The 25,712-nt window shown below is 37.7% G+C and overlaps 1 protein-coding gene across 37 annotated transcripts in view; it reads left to right on the top strand.

Annotated features, from left to right (window-relative positions):
• The window catches only part of SLC39A10 (solute carrier family 39 member 10), a 170,299-nt gene that overhangs the window by 91,500 nt on the left and 53,087 nt on the right, over positions 1–25,712 (top strand). For 10 of the 37 annotated variants that reach the window (XM_058300464.2, XM_058300449.1, XM_058300446.1 and 7 more), the window contains one exon: positions 21,104–21,212. The exons of 24 other annotated variants lie outside the window; for them this stretch is intronic. The gene's annotated coding sequence lies outside the window, so the exon portion shown is untranslated. Of the gene's footprint in view, positions 1–2,883; positions 2,923–7,072; positions 7,463–7,497; positions 7,551–21,103; positions 21,213–25,712 lie in introns of those variants that run through there. 3 more of the 37 variants (XM_058300471.1, XM_058300472.1, XM_004463330.4) reach the window with 3 other exon arrangements.

Here is a 25,712-nt window from a genome sequence, read left to right as displayed (position 1 = left end):
TCTGTGTCCATTTGCTGTGTGATATTCTGTATCTATTTCTCTTTTTGTCTTCTCTTCTTGTCTTTTCTCCTCTAGGATTCACCAAGATTCAATCCTGGGGACCTCTGATGTGGAGAGAGGTTCCCTGTCAATTGCATCACCTCAGTTCCTGGTCTCTGCTGTACTTCACCTTGACACTAGGCTAGAATGGAATATTGGAAGAGAATGGCAAAAGCCTAACCTTAGTCCCTGTGGGTGAGAATGGCAGGGAGAAAGAAGTCAATTGGCAGTCTAGCACCACAGAAATGCCAGAGAATTAGAAGCAACCAGGTCCCTTAATAGAAGAAGGTGAAAGGTATGCCTGAAAACAAGATATTTGAAAACTTATGGAAGAAGTAGCCTCCCCACTTTCTCAGATTATGTGTGTATTTTTGAGAGAGTTAAAGTTTGATCTTCATTATTTATAGTCAACAGCAGATGCCTAAATAGATGAAATAGCAGGATAAGCACATCATTTTTAAATGTGGAGCTAAATCTCAGGGAAAAAGCTGAAATAACTGAAGGTTTTGTTCTGGGGAAGTAGACCTTGGAGTTGACAATGGACTGCTGTTTTTATTCTTGTTGAATTTTAAAACTCTTCCTAATGTATTACCATGATAAAAATAGAAATTAAAAAAATACCCTGCAAAGTATTACCCCATTTTACAGGTATTGAAAATGAAGCTAAACAGTTACATTAAGAAAGCTCCTTCAGAGGATTACATACTAATCCTTACCCTGAAACTGCTCATGCAGAAGTCAACAGCAGTGGTCTAAATCCATATTTTCTATAGCCTCTTGATGCTCATTGATCATATTAACCACTAACCTGTTGCCATTCTCCCTTGCCTTGGCTTCCATGGTATCGCACCTCTCTGTTTACTTTCCAGCTTCATACCTTTCTTCTCCTTTCTCTTTGTAAAATTTTCCCCCTCTGCATAGGGACTAGCCCTGCTCACACTCTTAGACACTATCCTTAAGAAAATGGATCCACTCCAATGGCTTTCCATATCACCCTAAAATGAAACAATCTCCAAATGAACATCTACATCACAGATCTTTCTGAATCTCAGAACCACCTCTCACCTGCATCTGAGTGTCCCACAGCTTCCTTTATCTGAAACAAGACCCAGAAATACGGGTTATTTATCTCCCAACTGCCAGTCACCATCAGTCACTCATGCACAAATATGCTCCTCTTCCCTCATCCCTGTTTGTCTCTCCACTCAGTTGTGGAAGCCACAGCTCTTGGCATTTCTGTTCTAATCAGTCTGAACTATTTTCAGTTCCTAAAACTGAAAATCATGCTTTCACTCATTTCATTACTCTCCTTGGTGTGCTCTTCCTCCTGCTTTTTATCTGGTTCTCTCCCACTCATCCTTCAAATCAGGCTTTAGATATGACTTCCTTTTGGAAAACTGAGCATGGCCCCAATTTTTGGTCTTTGCTGCCATAGCAGCCCATACCTATCTCTAACATAGTACTTTCCACTCTAATCTCTTTGCCTCTTTAACTAACTCCTCCGTTGGACTGTAAGCTACTTACCGGCAAGGGTCATATTCTGTTCACCCTTGTATCCCAGCTACTTAACATAGTAGCTTGCACACAAGAGGACCACAAACTTTTGCTTGAAAATATTTCCATCCCTTAATATTTACCTGTCTCTTTTTCAGTGCTTTTTCCAGGGTAGACTTGCAATAGGGTGTAGATTCACATAAACCCAAGAACTGAAATAAACCTTTAGTCTCCTAAATGAATTTTACTTTGTGTCTGCTGGGATATATTCTCCTGCACCTGATGGATTCTCCATTGATTAGCAAATTAGTACTTCATATTTACATCATTATGATTGATGTCATTAGCACACACCTGATTCTACCTAACTTTTAATACAATTTTACTGGTATAAACAAATACTTGAACAACTACATCAAATCACCATAAAGATGAGGAAAAGCTTTCAACTGAACATATAATCAGATTGACTAATTAACTTTCCAACTTAAGTGACTATGAAATAAACCTCTCCCTTGGGATTGATTCAAAGAGTCAAGTTGAAAGATAAAGCAAAAAAGAGCAAATGTTCACATAAGTATCCTGATATGGTTTTAATGTTCTATGTTTCATTCTATTTATGTTTTCCATTGATCTGCATCATTTACACATTGGGCAGCCATCAGTTTATGGCTTTCCCAATTTTCTTTTCTTTTTTTAATTAGCAACTTTTGTGGAGAAAGTGGTATATAGATAGATCCTGGCAAAAATCGAGAGCTGCATAGTCATAACATAAGAAGCAGAATTAAAGCACAGCATTTGAGCTGAACTGCCTAGCCTGGGATCCTGACTCTGCACTGTACTGTGTAACCACCTCTGTTTTCTTCATCTGTGAAATGGGGATAATAATAGCCACCCCATAAGGCCATAGGTATTAAATGAGGTAACATACTTAAGGCATTTAAAGTGGTGCCTGGCACATTTTAAACAACATAATTTCAAGTATTTAGAGTGGGAAGAAAGACAAACATAACTGCTTAGAGAAAGGAACTGCTATTGTAATTGTAATGAAACTTAGTTATGAAGAATCTTTGGAAGCTGCAGGTGAGATCATCTACAGGAAAGAGAGAGAGAGACAGAGAAGAGAAAGAAAGGAAGCCAAGCATGGCAGGTCACTATTCTAAAACTTTTTTCTAAAGCTGTGTGCTGGGAAGAAAAGGTGGTTGATGGGACTCTATGAAGAATGAATTTTATTAAAAAATAAAATGTGATTTAAATTTTACTTCAAAAGTCTACAACAAGAAAGATAAAGAAATTCCTATAAGTTACTCTTGTTTTGACAATTCATTTATTGCCTTCCCTAATATTTAGAATTTTGCTGCATTCTTGCTGTCACATTTTTAAATAAAGGTAAGCAATATTTGTTAAGATAAATCAAGTGTGTCTTGATTTTAAAAGATTATTTTTATGAATGTCAGTTGTAAAATGAGTTTCCTCATTAATTATCTTTTAAGCCCTAGGCATGAGTTGAAATTTGCTCTATTGTGATGACATTTAAAGAATTTTTAAAATGAGTTTATTAATTTCAATCCATGAAACAAATAAACCTGCCTTTAAAAAATATATATTCACATGGCAACAGTGCTGATTCATCTCCACACTGACAATTTTCCTTAAGTTGAAGTGTAACCACTACAAATAGTTTTCAAATTTTCAATATTCATGTGGATATTTGTCACTTTTTAAAATTCCTTTAGACCAGGAGCTAAGTTTTGAAAGTTGATTTTTGCAGTGCTGCCAAATGATCCAAAATGGCTGACAGCACCTAGGCTCCAATGGTTGGTACAAGTGTCTGCCTACAGAAGTCTAATGTGTTTCTTCATCTTAGTATTCTGTGAGTGAACAAAGAGGCTGGAGGCAAAATTAAGACATCCTTTTGTACTACTCTACCCTTAGGAATTTATATATTCATGTTTTTTCTCCTTTCTTAAAACTTTCTCTTCAGAAAAGCTCTGAAAATACATACTCCCACAGTGGTAAAAATAAGTAATAAAATGGTAGTAATTTCCCCAGGGGTCAAAGTCTTTTTGGTTTCAAGTCCCAGGAATAAAGTTCTAAACGTGGAACTAGGGATTAGCGGGCAAGACAGAGTAGGCTTGGGAGCCAGAAGCTTTCCTGGCACTATCATGTAGGTAAATATACGGTTAGCCTGTTACCCTGGTTCTAGTTTTAAGCTTCTTGCTTTTGTTGATACTCTGTGTGGTCTTCTCCTTCTTCTGCCCCCCCCCCCCATCTCATTCCTTTAGAAAGGACATGCTTTGATGTATTAGAAGCTTTCTATTACTCTCTCTCTGTCATTAGCGATATCTAATCCTACAGCCTTTTCGTTGGTATTTCCTTATCTTGAAATTAAGGATTTGGTTAGTCTAGTCTTCAGGTCATTTTAGGAAACAATGTGGATGTTAATTTTCCTCCCACCCATGGGGACTTGATAGAATTGTAGTGTTAATTATTTCATGTCTCTGATCTATTTTGGTCTCTGCAGATACCCTGAGGCCCAGTTTTATTACATAAGTCTAGTAAACGTCACTTGACTGGCACATCCAGTCAAATTTGTTTCTCACCAGGATTGAGATGGCTCATGTGCTTTGCCTTTATGTACCCTCATCAAAGCGGTGGGCTCTGTGAAAATGAAATTCTTGCTCTTTAGAAAGGGGTGTAAAGGTAGCTGTGTTCCTCTAATGAGAACTTCCCCCCACACACTGTCAAGGTCCATTTATCTTAATTTTAGGAACGGTAAGACTTTAGACACTGCAAAAATGAGGTGGCATGGCCATTATTTCTTGAGGATCAGAAAGGACCACACCACAGGCCCCACCACTCCTTTCTGACTAAGGACCTGCCATGTTAGATGTCAACACAGTTCTACAGGCCTCAAAGAATGGAAATGGGGGATATATCTTTTATGTTACTCTGGCTTCAGATTCAGAGCTGGAACCTTAGTCTCCAGACTGACTATGTAGTTTATAAAACTGAATGGGGGGGAGTGGATGTGGCTCAAGTGGTTTAGCCCCCACCTCCCACATGGGAGGTCCTGGGTTCAGTTCTCAGTGCACCCGGAAAAAACAAAAACAAGCAAAATGAACAAGAAAACCAACTCAGGGAAGCTGATGTGGCTCAGTGGTTGAATACTAGCTTTCCACATACAAGGTCCTGGGTTCAGTGCCCCAGTACCTCAAAAGGAAAAAAAAGGAGAAAAAAAAGAATAGGCAGTTGCTAATTTTGAGGCCTAGGTTTCTAAGTTTACCCAAGTATCCCTTTCTTTCCTAATCCCAATTCTTTAACACCTGTTGTTCATACTAAGTCTCTATACCCCAGGGTTATGTATCAATAAAATTTAGTCTTTTTCATACTCCTGACCAATAGTTTTTCTGGGTATGATCTATGCAGGGTCTTCTCCGAACCAAATTTTCTTAGCCACTTAAAAATCAGAGTTTAAGGTGAAGGTGAATTTGAAGTTTTTTTTGTTTTTGGTTATTACTATTCTTTATTCATGGAAAGAACAATTTAATTAGAATCAGTCATGTTCTTTAGATTTCATTAAAGATTTTTTGCTGTGGGTGATGACTATTTTTTCTTCTATGAGTGGGAAAATCATATTTATGACTTGGACTTCCCTCAGTCACAGCAAATGATTGAGGTGTGAATTGATGGTTTTTATTTCCTCTGTTTATTGTAACTGGCTTTTTTCTAATCCTCTGAGAGGTGAAAAGGCCATTGGGTTTATTATATTAGATCTCAAAGGTAAATTGCTCATGCATAAAATTTTAGATATGTAAAATAAAATTGTGAATGAAGTAGTATAGATGAACAAAACAAATGAAAGGTGGATTTGCACATAATTCCATACTCTTCCCCCCAGGTATGGAAAATCTATACTGTTTTTATAGTTCATATGAACTTTCCTATGGATCAAATGAGTTGACTGGGAAAAAAGAACTTACCCTTTCCAAAAGTTTTATGATTCTACCACATTAGCAAATTCCTTACCCTAATGCATTATTTGTATATAAAACACTTATATTTTATATAAAGGTAAAATAAAATTCATGCATTAGGGTGACATTTTTGTTCCCCAATCCATTGTTTCATCAATGGATCATGTTGACTAAGGCAAGTCATTTTCAGTGATTCCTTTTCCAATGGGAAAAGTGATATACTAGTTTATAATGCAATCATTTATCCACTTAGTCATTTTGTAGCATTTACTTAGAACAATCTCCTTAATTTATTCATGAATTTGAGGACCATGGTTACTGTCCCCCAACTTGGTGGCAATGCTGAGACTTGAAACTAAAACTCAAACTTTAGCTCTTTTCTCCATAACTGAGGACTATTAAGTCCCTCTGCCTAATAGGAGCTCTAGAAATTGTTGGAAGGAGTGAGAACAATGGATAGATAGGCTTTACCAAAAAATGGGATATAGAAGAAGCTTAGTGTCTGTGCAGTGAGTAGGCCTTTGTTAAGTACCTAATACATGTCCTTTCTGTGCAAAAATACAAAACAAAAATAAAACAACCTTCCTCCATGAAGGTATAATATGCAGAATAGCAGGACTCTATAGCCAGACTGACTTGATTTGAATTCTAATTCTGCCTACCTGCTCTGTGGATTCAGATAAGTTAATTTTACTTCTTTGCCTCAGTTTCCTGAGATAATGACTTTGTATTATGGGGGTTACATCAGTGTACATGTAAAGCACATAGAAAGTCTCTGGCATAGTAAAAATTGCTATTACTATTTGTCATGGTTTCATGCATACACTCTCCTAGGCATCTCTAGAACTATCAGTTATTAAGCAGATTTGGGTTTGATACAGAACACACAGACACGCCCGGCAGAATACAGGTAAACCTCAACATGGAGACTAAATAAATGCCAGGAAGCAGAGTAATGAAGCAAAGGGGCCGTGTCCAGAACCACCTGTAAGAAAATATGGGTTATGGGATGCTTAAGAGAGGAAGAGACAAGTCAGATAGAATATGGTGTGAGCGAAGGAATGGGAACAAGAACAGACACCATATAGGCAGGAGTCCAATGGAATTGGGGGGCTGATTGGGAAGTTGGAGCTGCTGGGTGTTTAAGAGACAATTGATGAACCCGAGGTACCTCGGAAAGTTGACTAATGCTTTAGGCCATGCTCCCTCGGTTCAACTTTTTCTTTTAGGCTTGTAAGTCCGCATTAAGTGCGCTTTAGGATATGTGATTGGGTGTGTGTGGATGGGGATTCTATGCAAAACTCACGCAGAGCACTAAATAAATTTAAGTTCTTTTTGCCCTAAGGGACTGAAACGGTTACGTTAATAAAGAGGGAGAGATTAATTTAACGTAGATGTTCACCTCATGCACAGCTCAACATCCTAATTTATCAATCTGAAACCTTTTGGTTAAAGCGTATGCACTTAAGAGACTCCAGTACTCATTCGCCTGCCCAAGGCCTCAGCAACCGCCATGCAAGTCCCGGAGAAAGGGCGAAAGATACTGAGCGCACCACGCATGCGTTAGAAGCCGCCCCAACTCCCCCGCGGCGTCCCTTTCTGGGAACAAAACTAGCGCGGACACAGACTCGGAACTCCGCAGTTTGCGTAGACTTGAATTTCCTATTGCTTCGACTACCCAGTGAGCAGTACAGTTCATCTACGCAAGCGGCGTTATCCGAAGGGAAGGGCTGGGTGGTGCGTGTACGCCCATAGCGTAGCACCCATAGGCGGACGGGGTGCGGCTGCGCAGGGACCTGAGTGGGCCTTTTACGCCGCTAGCGTAGGGGGCTGTTTGACGTGCGGATCTCCGCGGCGCAGTTAGCGCATCCGGCGTTGATGAATACATGATTTGGTGCAGCCGGGCTTTGGTACCGAGCGGAGAGGAGATGCACACGGCACTTGAGTGTGAGGTAACTATAAAACCCCGATTTGTTTACATTCCCTCCCCCAGAACCGGCCCCGTGCGCGGTGGAGTCTGCGAGTCCCGGGACGGTGGGGGTTAGAAAGGGAGAATAAAACTGGGGGGCCGGGGCTGGATCCCTTGGGGACCTGGGCGCTGGGGTTCCCGCAGCTGCTGCAGTCGGCGGCGGCTGCGAGCCGGAGCAAAGCGCGCGGTGGGCAGCGCGTGGGGCGCTGCGGTTCCTAGTGTGCGCTCCGAGCTGTGCGGGCGGGTGGGTCGGCGGCCTGGCAGCCTCCACCCCGCGTGCGGGGCCCCGCGCCCGGCTCAGGCTGGGGGAGCCGCGCGGCCCGGCTCAGGGTGGGAGAAGCTTGCCAGGTGGGCGGCGGTTGGGGGCTCAGAGGCGGAGGGTGGCACCGACCGAGGTGGGGACCCTGTGGCCCAGAGTGGGAAGATATGCAGCAGGGTCTTAAGGAGCGTTGGAGTTGGCGTGGAGGCGGAGGGAAATGCCCCAACCCTCTCCCTAATCCGTTTCCCCTTTCTAGAATGGGGCTGGAAGAGGCGACCCCGCGGGCAGAGCCTGGGCGCCGCTGTTCCGGCACTGAGAGCCTAACGGACAGCTGCGCCTGTGCTCCGAAAGCGGTGGCCTCGTGGGGGCTTGCTTTCTCCCCGATTAACCGGAAAACCCAGGCGGGGAGCGGGGGAGTCAACATTTCAAGCTTGTTGGCGTCTCCGGAGCTGAGGGCTGGCTGGGTGGGGGATATCGGTGGGCTCCGAGGTGGCGCGGCCGCCCGGGCTTTGTTCCTGGAAGCCCTTCGATGGAGATCGTGGGGGCGCGGTTGGCGTAGGACGCGGGGAAACCTTTGCAGTTCCCCTCCCCCGGTTGAGGAATCTCTGCTGAACTCCTTGCTTCTACCTTGGGACCCCCGAGCGCCCCAATCTAGGTAGGGGGCCTTCCGGGGGCGCCGGCGCCGTGACGTTGACGAGCTTCCTGTGGCTTCTGTAAAGACCTGTTCACGTGGGCGCCTCGCCACATGGGCGCCTCTCCGCATGGGCTGTCTTTAATGAGCTGGGCACGAGGAGGAAGTTACCTCAGCAGGACCCTCAACCCTTAACTGGAAGGCTCTTTCAGCCAAGTACCTGGTTTAAGTAATAGAGTGACAAAAGCACATGCTTAAAAAAAAAAAAGACGGTGTAATATACCGTTTTCTTTAATTCATTTATCACTTTTCAATACACTAGTTTTTTGTTGTTTTTTTGTGTGGGTTTTTTTTTTTTTAAGGTATCAGGGCGGGGGTCACTCCCCTCAGTACTCTAGTTTTACCTGGAACTGACAATATGTTGTTCTTGATGGAGCAAAACTAGCATGTTACAGGCTTAAGTTTCATTTATGTTTTCTGCATAATTAAGAACAGGCAAGTAATAAATGGGGAAAACATTTAAAATTTAATTGTAATGTGATTGAAGTTCTTGTTTGATTGACTCTTGCATGCTACTTCATATCAGGGCTCCCTGTTCTACAAATATGAATACCATACTATTAGCTAGCCACTTGTCTTAGACCTTGAGGATCTGTGCCAGACAATCCACATCCCTACTTGCACTGTATATTCCAATAGGAAGAGAAGTGTCAGGGATAAGTGCTGTGAAGAAAATTAAAAAGGGTGATAATGATGTGCTGGTAGGGGTTTTTAACTTTGTGCTATGAATCTCCTCAGAATGATAGTTTTAAATGTATGAAATACGTAGGATTACAACAGAAACCAATTATATTTAAATATTATCAAAATATTAAATATGAAGTAATATCCACGCTTTAGTAAAACATTAAATATTAAAAATAGTGGCAAGTCTAATAATTTTTAAGTAGTGGGAACTGTAAATACTCTTTAAAGGTAGCTAAAACAACTGCAATTTGATGTCTGATTTCTGTTCAGTAAGGATCAGGTACTGCATAATGCTGTGATTTTTTCCTAATTGAAGGAGTTACTAAACTTCAGAGGTTGATTAAAATTAACCCCCAAACATATTTTGTGGAATTCTACTATATACCCCTGGTTAAGAACCTGTATGCAAGCCTTTGTGCTACTTAAAAAAATTTTGGTTAGAGATGACATGAGGTAATACCAGTAGTATACTGCATGATAATCTACTAGTTCTTCCTGTTACCCGTTTATATTCCATGTACAGGTTGCCAAGAGCAAACAAGTGTTTTCCTTTTTTTGAGCACCTCATTTGAAGTACTTTTAGGAGGCCTCAAGTTTAGAATGCAAATATTACTCTGTGCTATTTCGTTAATAAACTGATTTACAGAGAACAATGTAGGATATAGGTTTTATAGCAAAGAAAATTATTCAGCAGCTGGGTTGATCATTTGCTTTTAATTAAAGAGAATTCGATTCCCTCCACTCCAACTTTACTCTTAGTATTGGAAAGAATTTAGGTGTTTGGAGTGAGACGTAAGGTTTAAAATCTTGATCCACTTTTTGTTAGTTTGGTTACTTTGAGCAAGTTGGTTTGTCTTAAAGTCTTTTATCTGTGAAATTGAGATACTGAAAGCCTAATTTATGGGCTTATTGTGACCATTAAATGAGATAATGCACCAAAGAGCTATAGGTACTTACTTCATTTTACTTCTTTTCTATATAAGATGTGTCAGTTGTTTGGTGGTAGAAGGACTACTTTTTTTTTTCTCTACTGATAATTGATTACACTCAGAATGAGATTTAATGGTCTGTACAGGAACTTTTAGAGGATCCAGTCATTCCATTATTATCACTTTAGTATTCATATGGAATGCCCATAGAATTTATTCTGCCTCTCGCATTTTCCAACTTGTATGTGCACATCTTATTTTTCCTATTAGAGGGAATTCCTCGAGAAGGACATACTCATTGCTTTTCTTCACATAGTAGGTGCTCATGGCACAAATGTATGAAGTTTCGTTGTCAAGGATTCTGTAGCAGTTTAATCAAGTTTAAAATGTTGAGTAAACAAAACAAATTTAGTATTAACTAAGGAAATACTGTGGATAAAAATGCCAGCTCTTATCTAGGTAATACCTATCCACAGAATGGAAATAACATAGGAATTTTGTTTTATATCAATAGGGCAGTATCACTAGTGCATTTTTAACTGATAACCTGTCAAAAGTGCAAAAGAAGGTATGTAATAGGAATTGAAAAAGAAGTTAGACAATCAAAACAGTTTTTTCCTTTATATCAAAAGTTATAAAATCTTACAAAGTCACTGTTCATTGTAAGTTCAATTCTCATTAAAAATATACACTAACTTTAGTTTGTCAGGGAAAAAAACTGCCCAGTCGAAGACTCAACAGTTTGATGCTGCCTCCTAGTGGCAAATTCTCCATCTTTTCCTAAAACAAGGCAGAATTCAAAATACATTAGATTCCTTAGTGCTGTAATTCAGCTCCATTTTTGGCTTCTCCAATTGGTTAGTGTTGCTAATAAGAGGGGCATAGTGTTTTTAAGGTGTTCAACTTCAAGCCCCAGCTTTTCAATAGGGGATAAGTTTTGGTGGAGATAGAACAGTTTAACTCCAAGACTGCAAGAGTGTAAGTGGGATTTTTCAAAATGGAAGGAGGGATACATGTTAAAGGTATAGCTTTAAGATCAGCCTTGTACATAAAAAACAAGCAATTTTATTAATCCGAGTGCTTTTTTCAAAAATGATAAAAATCTAATTTCTGACTCACTTGAGTACCATCTAACTGTATTACCTCAACTGTACTGAAAATAAAGTTTGAAATTGTTAAATTCACATGGTGAAGCTTTTTTTCAATTCAACTGTATATTGCTGTGACTTTTTTCTCCATATATTCAAAAAGGGTTTAATATCCAGAATATTTGTCATACAACTCAACAAAAAGATAGTCCAATTTAAAAATGGACAAAGGATTTGAGCAGACATTTCTCCACAGAAGATGTGCAAATAGCCAACCAGCATGTGAAAAGATACTCAAAATCATAAACCAATAGGGAAATGCAAGTCAAAACACAGTGAGATTACTTCACATCCACTAGAAGTGCAGTTATTTAAAAAAAAAAAAACTGGTATGAATGTGGTGAAATAGGAACCCTTGTATGTTGCTGGTGGGGATTTTGCTATGATTTATAGAATGGTTTTTGAAAAAATAGTCTTAAGGTTTCAGATTGTACCAAGTATCAATATTCTAAACTTTTTTTCCTTTTTATTTTCTAAGTTCTCTAAGTGGGCCATATAATGACTTCAGGTATTTATTTTTTTGAATGACCAAATATATTCTCAAAAGATAAAAATTTACCATGACCAGGGAACATGTAAGTATGTTCTGTAGGTATGAAGGCAATGTTTTTTAACTTTTTATTTTGCCATAACTATAACCTTACAGAAAAGTTACAAAAATAACAAACACAATGCATAGAATTCTAACATATCCCCAACCCAGATACCTAAATTCTCCAACTTGTAGCATTCTGCCTCTTCTTTCTCCTTCCCCCCTTTCTATCTGCCTATCTTTCTACCTTTCTGTCATCTATTTAGTTTTCTAATCTCTAAACATTTGAGACTGGGTTGCATACATCATGCTCCTCCTCCTCAGCACTTAAAACTTACATGTACATTTCCTAAGAACAAGGATACCCATTTCTGTAGCCACATTAAGTATAGCTGTCAAGAAATTCAACATTGATGTAAATTAGTCTATATTCCAATTTTTTTCAGTTCCAGTGATGTTCTTTTGGGCATTTCTTCAATTTTTAGTTCCAGTCCAGGATCATGTATTGCATTTGTCATTGTGTCTTTAGTCTCTCTCTTTTAAAAATAATGGTAGCATATACAACATAAAATTTCCCATTTCAACCACTCTCAAATATACGATTCTGTGGTAATCATATTCACAATGTTGTGCTACTATCACCACTATCCATTACCAAAATCTTCCATCACCCCAGAGATCTCACACTCATACATTAATGGTTAGAAGGCAATTTATAACCAAAATTGTAAAGTTTTAAATAACAATAGCATTATTAAAATTACTTCCTGATGGACTGTTTAGGAGGCCACATTTATGTTCAGGCATTGAAATGGAGATCACAACAACTTATTGTCATATCACATTAACCTGTCAAATTCTGTTTTTTTGTTCTGTTATCAGAACATAAGGGTTTTTAGTTGTCAGTTTAAGGATTAGATATTTCATTGATTTTTTTTTTTTTTTTTTTGAGGCACCGGGGCTTGAACCTAGGTCCTGGTACATGAGATGCAGGTGTTCGAACCACTGAGCTACACCTGCTCCCTTAATTGATTTTTAATGCTAGGTTTTTCTCATTAAAAGTTATCATTAGAATGGGGTGGTGGTAGTTACAGGTTTGTGCAAGTATGAGGATAAAATTTAAAATCTTGTTCAAGAAGTGTTTAAGTTACTTTCACAACCTTGAAGATAGTGGTAGATGATTTTAACATCTGATTTTAAATACTTGGTATTTTGTAGATATTTCACTGCTAAGAGGGAAGTATCATCTAGTGGCTCAGCACTGACCCTCGGGAGAGCAGTGCAACAATTCCAGGCCTGGTGTAATCTCTCCAATGGAGAGAGTGGAAAGAGAACAATGCAGAAAGAGCCCAGCTCACTAGTACCTTTACATTGTTTGACTTTGGCTGTACAGCATTGGTTGCTTCTGGTGGGATCACTGATTATGTAAAAGCAGGTAGTGTCCCTTCCCTGGCTGCTGGGCTCTTCTTTGGGTGTTTCGCAGGACTGGTGCTTATCAGTTGTCTCAGGACCCAAGGAACATTTGAGTTTTCCTAGCTACATCTGGAGCTTCGGCTGGCATTATGGGAATGAGAATCTGACACTCTAAAATTTATACCTGCAAGTTTAATTGTGGGTGCCAGTTTGCTTATGGTCACCAAACTAGGAATTAGTATGCTCAATAGACCCCATCAGTAATATCATATCTCAGCTTGGACTCATAATGAAGAATTAAAAATCATCAGACTCCCACTATTTTTAATGTATTTAGTGAAATAAGTGCAGCATTTTTATATATTGTGACATTTTACTGAAAATAAAACCAAAAATTGACATTGAATTTAACGGGAGGAAAAAAAAAATCATTCATCATCGTTACAACCCTGCAGAGTTGGCAAGTATATAACATAAGAGCTAATTAGTATTACACCCTCAAACAATTTGATGGTTGCATATTGATGTTACTTCTTTTTTCTGTGTTAAGAGGTAAAATCTCAAGGGGTGAAATGTTAGATGTCAGTGTTGGAGGCCCTGAAACCCCATACCCCACTAGGTTGAACAGTGTGAAAACAATCTTAGGAGATTTAGGATATCTGTTTTGCTCATCTTAAAGCAAAGACCTAACTTGTTAAATATCAATGAAAATAAAGTTTTACTCTAAATAAAAAAAAAAAAAAGAGGGAAGTATCAGAAAATACTTGTTCTTGTATTAACATTTCTAAGAGACATGATTTTCCCCTTGGTGTGTACTTTAGTTTTAGGAATCATCTATCCCATTCAAAAATGTTTTGAGCTATTATAAAGGTGAATCAGAATATTGTGGAAGTATCTTTATCTTTTTAGTATTATAAGGTTATACACTTTAATAAGACCAAAAGTATTATTACTATGAAAACTTGTAGGAACTATGAAAGGTTTTTTTGTGTGTGTTTGTTTTTAGGAGGTCCTGGGGATTGAACCCCAGACCTCATACATAGGAAACGGCTGCTTAACCACTGAGCTATGTCTGCTCCCCAAGGTTTTTTTTTTTTAATCCTTTAGTAATCATCTAAAACTTGTTCAGTGATCACTTTTAAGGTTTATTTTCATTCATATAAGAAGTAGAGAGTCTAAATCACTTTTTTAAAAAAGATTTATTTCTCCCCCTGCAGCCCCTTGTTAACTGTTTTCTGTGTCCATTTGCTGTGTGTTCTTCTGTGTCTGCTTGTCTTCTCTTTAGGTGGCACTGGGAACTGATCCTGGGACCTTCCGGAGTGAGAGAGGCACTCATTCTCTTGCCTAACCTAAGCTCCCTGGTCTGCTGCATCTATTATTGTCTCTTCTCTGTGTCTCTTTTTGTTGCATTATATTGCTGCACCTGCCGTCTGCTTGGGCCACCTTGCTGTGTGGGCCTGCACTCCTGCATAGGCCAACAGTCCTGCGTGGGCCAGCACTCCACTTGGGCCAAATCAGCACATGGGCCAGCTCTCTGCTTGGGACAGCTTGCCTTCACCAGTAGGCCATGGGAATTGAACCCTGGACCTTCCATATGGTAGACGGGAGCCAGATTGCTTGAGCCACATCCATTTCCCTATGCATAACTTTTTGATGTGTTTTTTTTTTTTAACAGTTTAGATTTTCAGTAAGGATACTCTAGTTTCTTCAAATAAAATGAATAATATATATAGCCAATGTGGAATTAGATTTAACATTTGTTTTCAAGAAAATAATCATGCTAATTTAAAACAGTAAAGGAAAAAAAAGTTGTGCTAACATCAAATTGCTGAAAAGTTTTTAAAGAAAAATGCTAAGTTCACTAAATATATATAAAATAATATAATTTATAATATATTTGTAATTTATAAAACAAATGCTGAAGCTGTTTCTCTGAAAATTTTTGCCTAACCACAAGTATTTATAAGTATTATTGAGGCTAAAATATAAACTTTGCTAGTTAACTGGTAAGTGTGTAAGAGTGTTGTGTGTTGGTTCTGTAATGAAGGATTTCTTTTATGGGTTGTTATTTTTAATAATAGCTTTTTAAAAAGAAACAAACATACAGTGTGTGGGAGAGAAAAAACTTAAATTTAGAAATTATGAGAAATTGCAAAAACATTGCTAGGTTTAATTTTATGTACCTGAAAATATCTATACATGAAAGGGGAAAGGTAAAAATAAAAAGACCCTTAGAACTGAAGTTTTTCTTTTTTTGCAGAAAATATTACCGAGTCATGATATATAAAAGCTCATGTAGATTGATAAAAATATTGAGGCACTAAGAATAATAAAAGAAGTGTAAATTAGGGAGTGGATGTGGCTCAACAACTGGGCACCCACTCCCTCATGGTAGGTCCCAGGTTCAGTCCTGGTGCCTCTTAGAGAAGACAAGCAGACACAATGAGCTGATGCAATGAGTAGACACAACAAGCTGATATAATGAGCAGATACAATGAGTAAGGAGCAGATGTGGCTCAAGCAGTTGTACACCCACCTCCCACCTTGGAGGTCCCGGTTTCAGTTACTGGTGCTTCCTAAAGATGACTAGCAGGCACAGCAAGGAGACTCAGGGAGCAGACCTAACAAGAAGTCAGACAAGGGAGCCGGGGTGGGGTGGGGGGGGAGTGAAGACTATAAATTAAAAGTAAGGCAAGTTCTTTTACTTGTTTCCAAAATTAATAATTCCAAATGCTTATAAGAATCAGTGAGTGTTTTATGATCATACTGCTATGGCAGTATAATCAGATTTAATTTCTGTAGAAACCAGTTTGGAAATTGTAACAAGACCTGAAAATGGCTAAGATTTTGTACCCTTTCCCCAAACAGTCTACATCCTGGAATTAATTCCAAGCAACTAACCAAAAATAATAGCAAAAGACTGAGGTTAAAATGTTTTACAGGAAAGCAGATGTACCCAAGTGGTTGAGTGCCTGTTTCCCACATATGAGGCCCCAGGTTTGATTTCCTGGTACGTGCAAAACAAACAAACAAAAGCAAAAAAATCAACATCTCACTGAGGAGAGGGTGGTTGAGTGCCTGCTTCCCATATACGAGGTCCTGGGTTCAATCTCCAGTAGAAAAGTTTTGCATAGTGTGACAAAAACTCTGCAAACAAATGCTTGTGAAAATCCTGGAACTGCTTGTGTTCAGAATGTAGACCTAAAGTTAGTTTATTTTTTCCCTTCCATATGTGGCATAATATGATTTTTTTGTTTCATTAACAATATATTAAAAACTTATAATTGCTGACTTTAAAAACTTAGGTTTTTTGTTCAAAGTATGAGTATGGTTTAAAGAATCAAGTACCTTTATGAGAATTTTTTAGAGAAGAGAAAAAAAATAAGTCCTCTGTCTTTCTTATTTCATATTCTTCCGATGGGAGGGAGAAGGAATTCCTTCAGTTCCTTTAGTCAGTTACTTTGTTAATCACTGCCATGTGTCCAAATAACATGTTCATTACTGTTTGTTGTATCTCAATTTTAGTCATTATCCGTTTACTTCTCACAATTAAAGATGAGGATTTAGTGTTCTTCCTACCTCTCCATGTACCTTGCCATTTCTTATACCCAAGTTTCTCCATACAATTAGAATTCTGGTTTGGAACAGTATTCATTGTTACATTTTTATGACTGTTAGTGATATTCACAACTGAGCCATTATAATAAATTATTACTTTTCCTTTTCTGTGTAACTTTTGGTGTTCTTTGGCATTAATAATTTTCTAAAGTTTTTTTTCCCTTTTATTTTTCTACATACCTATATATCATAAAACTCTACCCCACCACTGTTTTTTTTTTTTGACTACAGTTTTATGAAGAAATGTGTCCTAAGAAGACTTTAAGAGTTTATGTAGTTTTCTTATATATTGGCATTGTTAAAATTTGATAATAAAGGTGGTATTTATATTATTGGTAGTTAATAATGAAATTTGTAGTTTGTTAGTGAGAAAAAAGTAGATTTGACATTTGAATTACACTTTTGTAAGAGTCTACTAAATAGCTGAACTAAATAATTTCACCTCTTTTAACTGCTTAGAGGACCTTGATGGCTTGAAATAATTATAATGACAGCTAAAATTAATCAAAGCTTCCCTGGTGGCAAAGAAGCCTCTGTTTTGTTGGCAGCATCAAAAAATGTCAATGTTATTAAAAGATTGCCCTAGATGTACTTTGGTTAGTTGGTTTGCTGACCTCATGGACAGGAAGGATCAATTTAACAGGCAGTGCTTGTGAAAGGCATGTTGGAGCAAAATCAGGGACCTGTAAAAGTAACAAGATGGTGAAAAAGGAAAACACAAAGAGTGAAGGTGGGCTGAGTGATAATGATTTGAAGCAGTGGCAATAGTTATTCTTCAAGTGAAGACAGTTGCCAGTTGAGTCAAAAGAGAGCATGGCTTTGTAGATACTCTCTACTTTTCTCAAGTTAGTGAAATGGGAACAGCACTTGAATTATGATCAAGTTCAATTAGCATGCATCTATTTTTTATATGAATGAATTTCAGTGGAAAGATAAAGAGATTGCCTGAACTGTGCTTGCTTGCTTCCTTATTTATATTTATTTAAAGAGTTGCATTGGCATTCCATACTGAGATGGCATTAGTCGATTATTTAGCTGAAGTAGGGGGACAAAACAAACCATGAAACTAAGGGTTTTGTGTTCTTCCTAAACTCATTATTGAAATAATTTTATCCTTTGAGGAGTTTTATAATGTCATTGAAACTAGTACATTGGTGATGCTTTCCTAGTACTACTCAAGTAAATACTGGTGAATTAGGTGCCCTCTATACTTCCAGGGCTGGTCTTGGATGTGCTAATGCTACATGAATTCTCAGAATATATTTGGTAGCATTCTTTCAAACCAGTCAGAACAAAAAGATTCTTTCCCTTTGGCTTGTTCTATACTTTTTGGAATTTAAGTGAAAGATATATAGTACCACATTTCATAATGGTATTATCTTAGGTTCCTTAATTGCTTTACAAAACAGTTTTATATACATTAGTTCAATTGATGGATAAAACCCTTTGAGGTAGGCAGAGGAGGAGTTGTTTCCTCTGTTTTGCGGAGAGGAAACAATGGCAGTGCTGGGATGAACTAGAGACAGGTTTCTGACTCCTGGTTCTTACAGAGTATGAGATACTACATTTAGCAGATGCATCAGAACTTGCATAAAACTTGGAATCCAAGTTCTGTTGACAACTTGTATTTATATTGCATTTATATATTACAAATAACATTTAAAACTTCTCTGCTTAGTAGAAGTGTGTACATTATTTGGTTTTCATAGTTATTATGAAATACAGCAGAGATTAATAGCTCTACTTTATAATTGGTATTGAGACCTAAATAAGTTATATTACTTTCCTAAAGACCTAGTCAGGTAGCAGAGTCTCTATAACCAAGGTATTTGACTCCTAGACTAGTGTCTTTCCAATATGCCATACTGTCACAGTGCTTTCCACTTATTCTATGTGTACTACCATTGCATCACCAAAGGAAACTTAGTTTGCCAAAGAGCTGCCAATGCAAATTACCAGAATGGGGTTGGGTTTTATAATGGAAATTTTATTTAGGTAAAAGCTTAACAATTATGAGGCCCCGAATGTCCAAATCAGGGCACCATCAGAGATACTCTCTCACCAAAGTCAGCTGCCACGTGGTGAAGAAAGATGGCAGGTGATCTCTACCAAAGTCTCTGCCTTGCCCTCCAGAATTTACCTGGTTGCCCAGAGCTTAGCTGTGGGCAACAAGGCATAGGGCTTGTCTTTCTGGGCCTCCTGTCTCAGTCTCTTAGGCATCTCTGCCTCTCTGAAGCTGTGAGTGAACCTGGAGTCCTCTCTGACACAGCAGGATCAAAAATGATAGGTTCCTTTTTCTCTATTGTCTGTCTTTCTCTGTGTTTCTGTCTGTATCAGACACAGCAATAGAGCAGAGACCCAATCTGACTTATACCTCACTGATGTCCAATCAAAAGCCCTAAAACTATTTTATCAAGCAATGTAATCAAAGGAGCCTCAACCTAATTTAACACAATCAAAAGGCCCCACATCCAAAGGAATGGATTAGTTTAAAAATATAGTCTTTCCCAGGGATTCACAAAATTCAAACTGCCACACTGACTATTAACAGTCTTGTTAAAATGGATATAGTTCAGGTGATGGAAATGCAATTGATTTATGAGATTTAGGGTATAAATAAAATTTATTTCTACTATTATTTAATGAAGTCATATAATGAAACCTTTCAGAAATGCAGTCCTTTGTAAAATTAGGAAATTACATACATTTTTAAAATGGATTTTCACATTAAGTTCACTTAATAGTAAATTTATAACCCAGGTCAAGGCTTTCAGTGATTTCTCTTGGTTTCTACATCACTGACCTTCAAAATACTAATCTGGGACATTGAAAAGGCTAAGGCTAGTTTTAAAATCTTACTAAACAACTTGTAGTTTTTTCCTGTGAATATAATAAATTATTTTGTTTGCATGCATTCTTCATGCATGTGTGAGTGAGAAGTTCAGGTAACAGATATTCATCTTTTGGTCTTGATTTTCCCTTAAAAATACCCCTTCTTCTGAAAGTGTTTATTTTTTAATCAGATGACTTATAGGTTATATACAGAATGTAGTAAGTTGGTTGGCATCTCTAGGAAACTTGTGTCAGAAATAGTGTTACCTTTATTAGTTTTTTAAAAAGAATCATGTTAATCTAATGAAATTCACATTGACTTTTTTTATATTGACTAGCATTAGGAGATTATGTATTTACTGAATTGAGAAAATATTAATTATAAAACTAACATACTCAGTGCAGTTCTGGAAAACTGCACAATATGAAAGCTGTAATAGAATATTTTGACTAGGGCAAAACTGTATCTTGTAATGGCCAATATTTGAGATAAATGTTTTATGGACTTGGAGATCATTTCCTCCATTCTTATCTCAATCCCAGAGGTCCCCTATGAAAGGCACTCTGTTGAAAGTAAGTGACTCTGAATGACTAGAGCAGAGCAGTCCATAGACTGGAATACTTATCTTGGACTGTGTTTGAGGGAGAAGTAAACTTTGCTTATCCCACTCCCTTTTGGGAAGGATCTCTTTGCAAAAGGTACTTAACCTAACCATAAGCACACATCTGCTGTGGCAGTTGTAAACTAAAGTTGTAAAGTTTCTGAATGATTTACTTAAGTCATTTTTTAAAAAAGTAAATAATTAAAAAAGTAAGAGTATGGACTTACGATTTCACCTGTGATGCCACATATTTGAATTCTTATGATCTCTTGAATATAAATGATTAGGTAATTTGAGGTATTTCGAATCTTTGCAGGTAACAAATTGAGAATATAAACTTTTTAAGCATAGAGACACATGATAATTTCAAGCTCATGCAGTACAGGTGTACTTTTTATGTTTTATGGAGTCAGTCATTTGATGTTACCTGATATATGTGATACTGAGCAAAAGCAGATTCTTGGCTCCTAATTTACTTGAGAGATCAGTTTCTGAGACATGGGTTTTAAGGAGAGAAATAGTGTATTTGCTTGTGCAATAACAAAGGAAGTCAGTGGCCTAATGGGCCAAAAACTGCCTCCCCAATTTTGAGGATTTTAGGAGTTTTATGGATTCAAACAGGGGAGGGTGGAGTGGTTACCATCACAATAGTAAATATATACAAGGGTGAGCCTAGTTTTGAAATTACCATAAACAAAGGTAAGGCCTGTCTAGAATAACCATCACATAGTAAGTATATGCAGGGGTGAGGGTGATCCAGCCAGTTACAGTAATTTCAGGTATTAACTTTTGGCTGTTCTATAATATATTGGGGAAAAAAATCTTTTAAGTGTCTATAAATGATTCAGTAATCACATTACATGGTTACATATATGTATGTATTTTCTATCACTGGTACCTGTTTATTTGACAGTGAGATAATGTGCCCTAAAGAAAACTCAAGACACTTACATATCAGATGAATGGAGCAACACTCACTTAGAATATCACTTTTCATTAGCATCTTCTATTAGAAAACCAAGGTGAGTGCAGGGAGTGTAATGTGGGAGCTAAGGGAATACAATTGTGTGTTGTCTTTCTGCTTAATTGTGATTGTTCTCAATCACTTATGCCCTTTCATCTTCATTAGTGTACAAGAAAAACTGATTTTTTTAAATAGTGATTTTATCCATGAGACTGTATACGAAATTGAAGTGTTTGAATAAAAACAATTTCAATGTAGCTTTGGAATTAAATACATTTTACAGACTATTTTAAAATTCTTACCCCATATATACTATATATGATAATTCAACCTAATTTATTCAGGTAATCAAAACATTAAATTGACTAGGATATCATTTTAAAGAAATAAATGGGATTATTTGGTAATGTATTTTTATAGATAGTGGTTCTCAGACCAGCCAGAGTGCATCAGACTCACCACGTGTGCTTGATAAAATAGATTGCTGGGCCCTAGTCCAGAGTTTCTGATTCAGTTAGTCTGGGAGGGTCCAAAAATTTGCATTTCTAACAAGTTGTCAGGCTGTACTGATATTGGTTTGCTCGCATAACCATACTTCAATAAACCACTAATATAGGTTATGTGATATCTTTTTAAACTTACAGAAAAGTACATAGAAAAATCTACCAGACTCTTCTGAATCTAATTATCCTGCTTTAACAAATATTGTTTTGTCACATTTGCTTCAGACGCCTTCCTTTTTTTTTGAAAAGAAATAAAATACTACAGATGCAGTTAAATATGTAAAACCTCTTCTCTATCTAATTTCCCCTCCTTTCCTTACTGAGAAGTTAACCACCCTCCAGAATGTGATCCTCTTCCATGTTGTAGTCTTGCTACCTGTGTGTGTATCCAAAAGTAAGGTATTTTATATGTTTTTATATTGTAGAGAAATGACATAACATGCATCTTTTTTTTTTTAAGATGTTATTTATTTCCCCCCACCTCCTCCCCTCCCCTGCCTCATTGTCTGCTCTCTGTGTCCTTTCACTGTCATTATTTTGTGTTAGCTTATCTTTTAGGTGGCACCGGGAACCAATCCTGGGACTTTCTGGAGTGGGAGAGAAATGTTCAGCCTCTTGTGCCACTTCAGCTCCCTGGTCTGCTTCGTCCCTTATTTGTCTCTCCTCTGTCTCTTTTTGTTGCATCATCTTGCTGCATCAGCACTCTGCTTGGGCCAGCTTGCCATGCGGGCCTGCACTCCTACACGGGCCAGCACTCCATGTGGGCCAGCACTCTGTGTGGGCCAGCTTTCTACTCAGGCCAGCTTGCTTTCACTAGGAGGCCCCGGGAATCGAACCCTGGACCTCCCATATGGTAGATGGGAACCAAATCTCTTGAGACACATCCACTTCCCACATGCCTCTTTTTTAATTTACTTTTTTCATTATGTTTCTGATATTTATGCATTTGATATGTATTCCTTCATATTCATACATTTCTAACTGCCATGTATCTTTATTTATATAAATACACTACGTTTAATAATAGTTGTATAATCCATGGCTGTTCTCTCTTACTCTCCTCCTTGCTGTTAGGTCCCCAAGTTCTAAGAGTGTTTATTCCCTTTCCTTTATACTTAGGAAAGGTGGATCCTTTCCAGCCCCACAGGAGTGAATGTTGGTTTGTTTAGGTCAGTGGCCTAGTAATTCTTCCTTAATCAGTAATTGGTTTTGGTATGGTCATGTGGTACAGTCCTGATCAAAGATCTTTAAGGGACTGTTTAGGAGGGGCTTCAGGGAAAGGTTGTTTTCCTTTGGATAAAAAGAGAGGCATGAAAATAAATCTTTATAGCAGTTAAATGGTTGTAGCATCAGCAGTTATTTTGAGACCCTGAGCGGACAAATCTGAGGATGAACATACTTGAAATTTTTTTATTTATTTATTTATTTTTTATTGACTTTGTAATAATATTACATCAAAAATATATATGTGAGGTCCCATTCAACCCCACTCCCCCACCCCCCCTCTCCCCCCCAAAACACTCGTTCCCATCATCATGACACATCCATTGGATTTGGTAAGTACATCTTGAAATTTTAATTATATAGTTGTGCTAGAATCACCATTTCTCCCCACTTCTTTTTATATGGAAATTTCCTTTTTGTTTTAACTACTTTTAGTTGTGTGTTCTGTTATTTGCAACTAAAAGCATCCTGTTAGAAGGTAGTTCACATTTAAGCTTCGTGGGGCTTCTCTCCTTGAGCTCAGCTGTGGGCAAACTTGGGAGTCCTTTCTTACCTTGCAAGATCAAATATGGCTGCTTCCTTTTTCCTGTGTGCTTCTGTTTATATCAGACCCAGCAAGAAGACAAAGACTCAACCTGAGTCACACCTCACTGACGTAGTCCTTCAAAAGGATCTCATGCCCACAGGAATGGATTAGTCAAAAACATAATCTTCCTTTTTTTTGGATTCATAAAAGAACTGCAAACTGTCACACTGCTCAATCCCTTTTTCTGTTTATATCCTTTGCATAGCTGGTGATGCAGTTCTGGAGCTTTTTCCTTATTTTTTATATATTTTGGATAATGATCTTTTATATACATTGTTTATATGTGTTGCTGATATCTTCTAGTGTGTGACTTGTTATAAGTTCTGTTTATAGTGTCTATAAAGAGAATTTTTAAAAGAATTTAGTTTAAATTAACATTTTCCTTCATTGTTTGCGCTTTTTGTGTCTTATCTAAAAAATCTTTCCCTGTTACAGATCATAGTGATACTCTCCTCTATTTTCTCCTTTGCACATTTAGCCTATAATCCTCGTGGAACTGACTATTGTGCATGCTGTAAGGAGGAACCATTTTTTCACAATCAGTATTATTGATTCTGTTTCTGAACCCTGTTTTTTTCTACTGGTCAATTGCTCTATCCTTGTACCAGTTATTTTAGTTAATGTAGTTTTATAAAAAGACATCTTGATATTTACTACCTTGCTCATCTTCTGAATTATCTTTGGTTGTCCTTAGGCTTTTGCTCTTCCTCATGAATTTTTGGATAAGCATGTAAAATAACATTAAAAGAATTAGTCAAACTACCAGTCTTTTTGATTGACATTGAATTAAATTTATATATACACTTGGGAAGACTTCATATTTAATGCTGTTTATCCCATCCATGTAGATGATGTCTCACTCCAGTTTTTGGAGTTCTTTACTGTCCTTCAACGGTTTTATAAATTTTTCCTTTGAATGGTTTTATGTGTCTTGTCCTATTTATTTCTAGAAAGCAATTGTATTTTCTAATTGGCTTTCACTGTAGAAAATTTGATTTTTTAAAAACTCATTGAAATAGAATATGTTTACAAAAAAAAAATACAGAGAACATCAGTTTTCATAAAGTAAACATGTCTGTTGGATCACTACTCTGTTCGAGAAAGAGAATATTACCACACTTTGGAAGTCCATCTCCTTTGGTTGTCTCCTAATTATTACCTTCCACCTGCTTATCTACATTAACACCAGCAGTGCATGAGAGTTCCAGTTGCTCCATATTCTTGCCTACTTTTGATACTGTTAGTCTTTTACATTTTGGTCATTCAGAATGGATATAGTAGTATCTAATTGTGAATTTTATCTGGCATTTCCCTGATGACCACTGAAGTTGAACATCCTTAATATGCTTCTTAGTAATTTGTCAGTCCTCTTAGGGAGTTCCTGTTCAGGTTTCCTATGCATTTTTTCATTAGGTTGTCTCATAATTTTCATTTTGATTTGTAAGAGTTTTTTATATATTCTGGATGGTAAATTATGGCAGTCTTCTCCCAATCTATGATTTGCTTTTTCAGTCTCTTACTGGTCTCTTGATGAATGGAAATTTCTAAATTTTGATATAGTATATACCTTTCACTTTTTTCCTTTAAAATGTTTTTTGTGTTTTTATCTCAAAGATTTTAGGGTTAAATTAAATTTGCCTGTTTCTGTTTACTCTTTAATATGACTATTAGGACACATTTTAAATGATGTAATTTTTTTTTTTTAAGATTTATTTTTCATTTATTTCTCTCCCCTTCCCATCCTCCCCCAAGTTGTCTGCTTTCTGTGTCCATTTGCTGTGTGTTCTTCTGTGTCTGCTTGTATTCTTGTCAGCAGCACCTGGAATCTGTGTCTCTTTTTGTTGCATTATCTTGCTACGTCAGCTCTTCATATGTGCAGTGCCACTCCTGGGCGGGCTGCACTTTTTTCACATGGCACAGCTCTCCTTGCGGAGTGCACTCCTTGTGCATCGGGCACCCCTATGTGGGGGACACCCCTGCATGGCACGGCACTCCTTGCGTGCATCAGCACTGCGTGTGGGCCAGCTCACCACATGGATCAGGAGGCCCTGGGTCTGAACACTGGACCTTCCATATGGTAGGCAGACGCTCTATTAGTTGAGCCAAATCTGCTTCTCTAAATTACATAATTGACTCACATTATATTTCTGTTGGACAGCACTCTTCTAGATTCTAGAAGAAATGTTCTATATCTGTACTGTTCAGTATGGTAGCCATTAGCTACATGTAGCTGTTGAGCAATTGA

This window comes from Dasypus novemcinctus, chromosome 7 (assembly GCF_030445035.2).
Source record: "Dasypus novemcinctus isolate mDasNov1 chromosome 7, mDasNov1.1.hap2, whole genome shotgun sequence".
Lineage (NCBI taxonomy): Eukaryota > Metazoa > Chordata > Mammalia > Cingulata > Dasypodidae > Dasypus > Dasypus novemcinctus.
The sequence above is the reverse complement of the archived record's forward strand: the minus strand, read 5'-3'. Positions and strand labels throughout refer to the sequence as shown.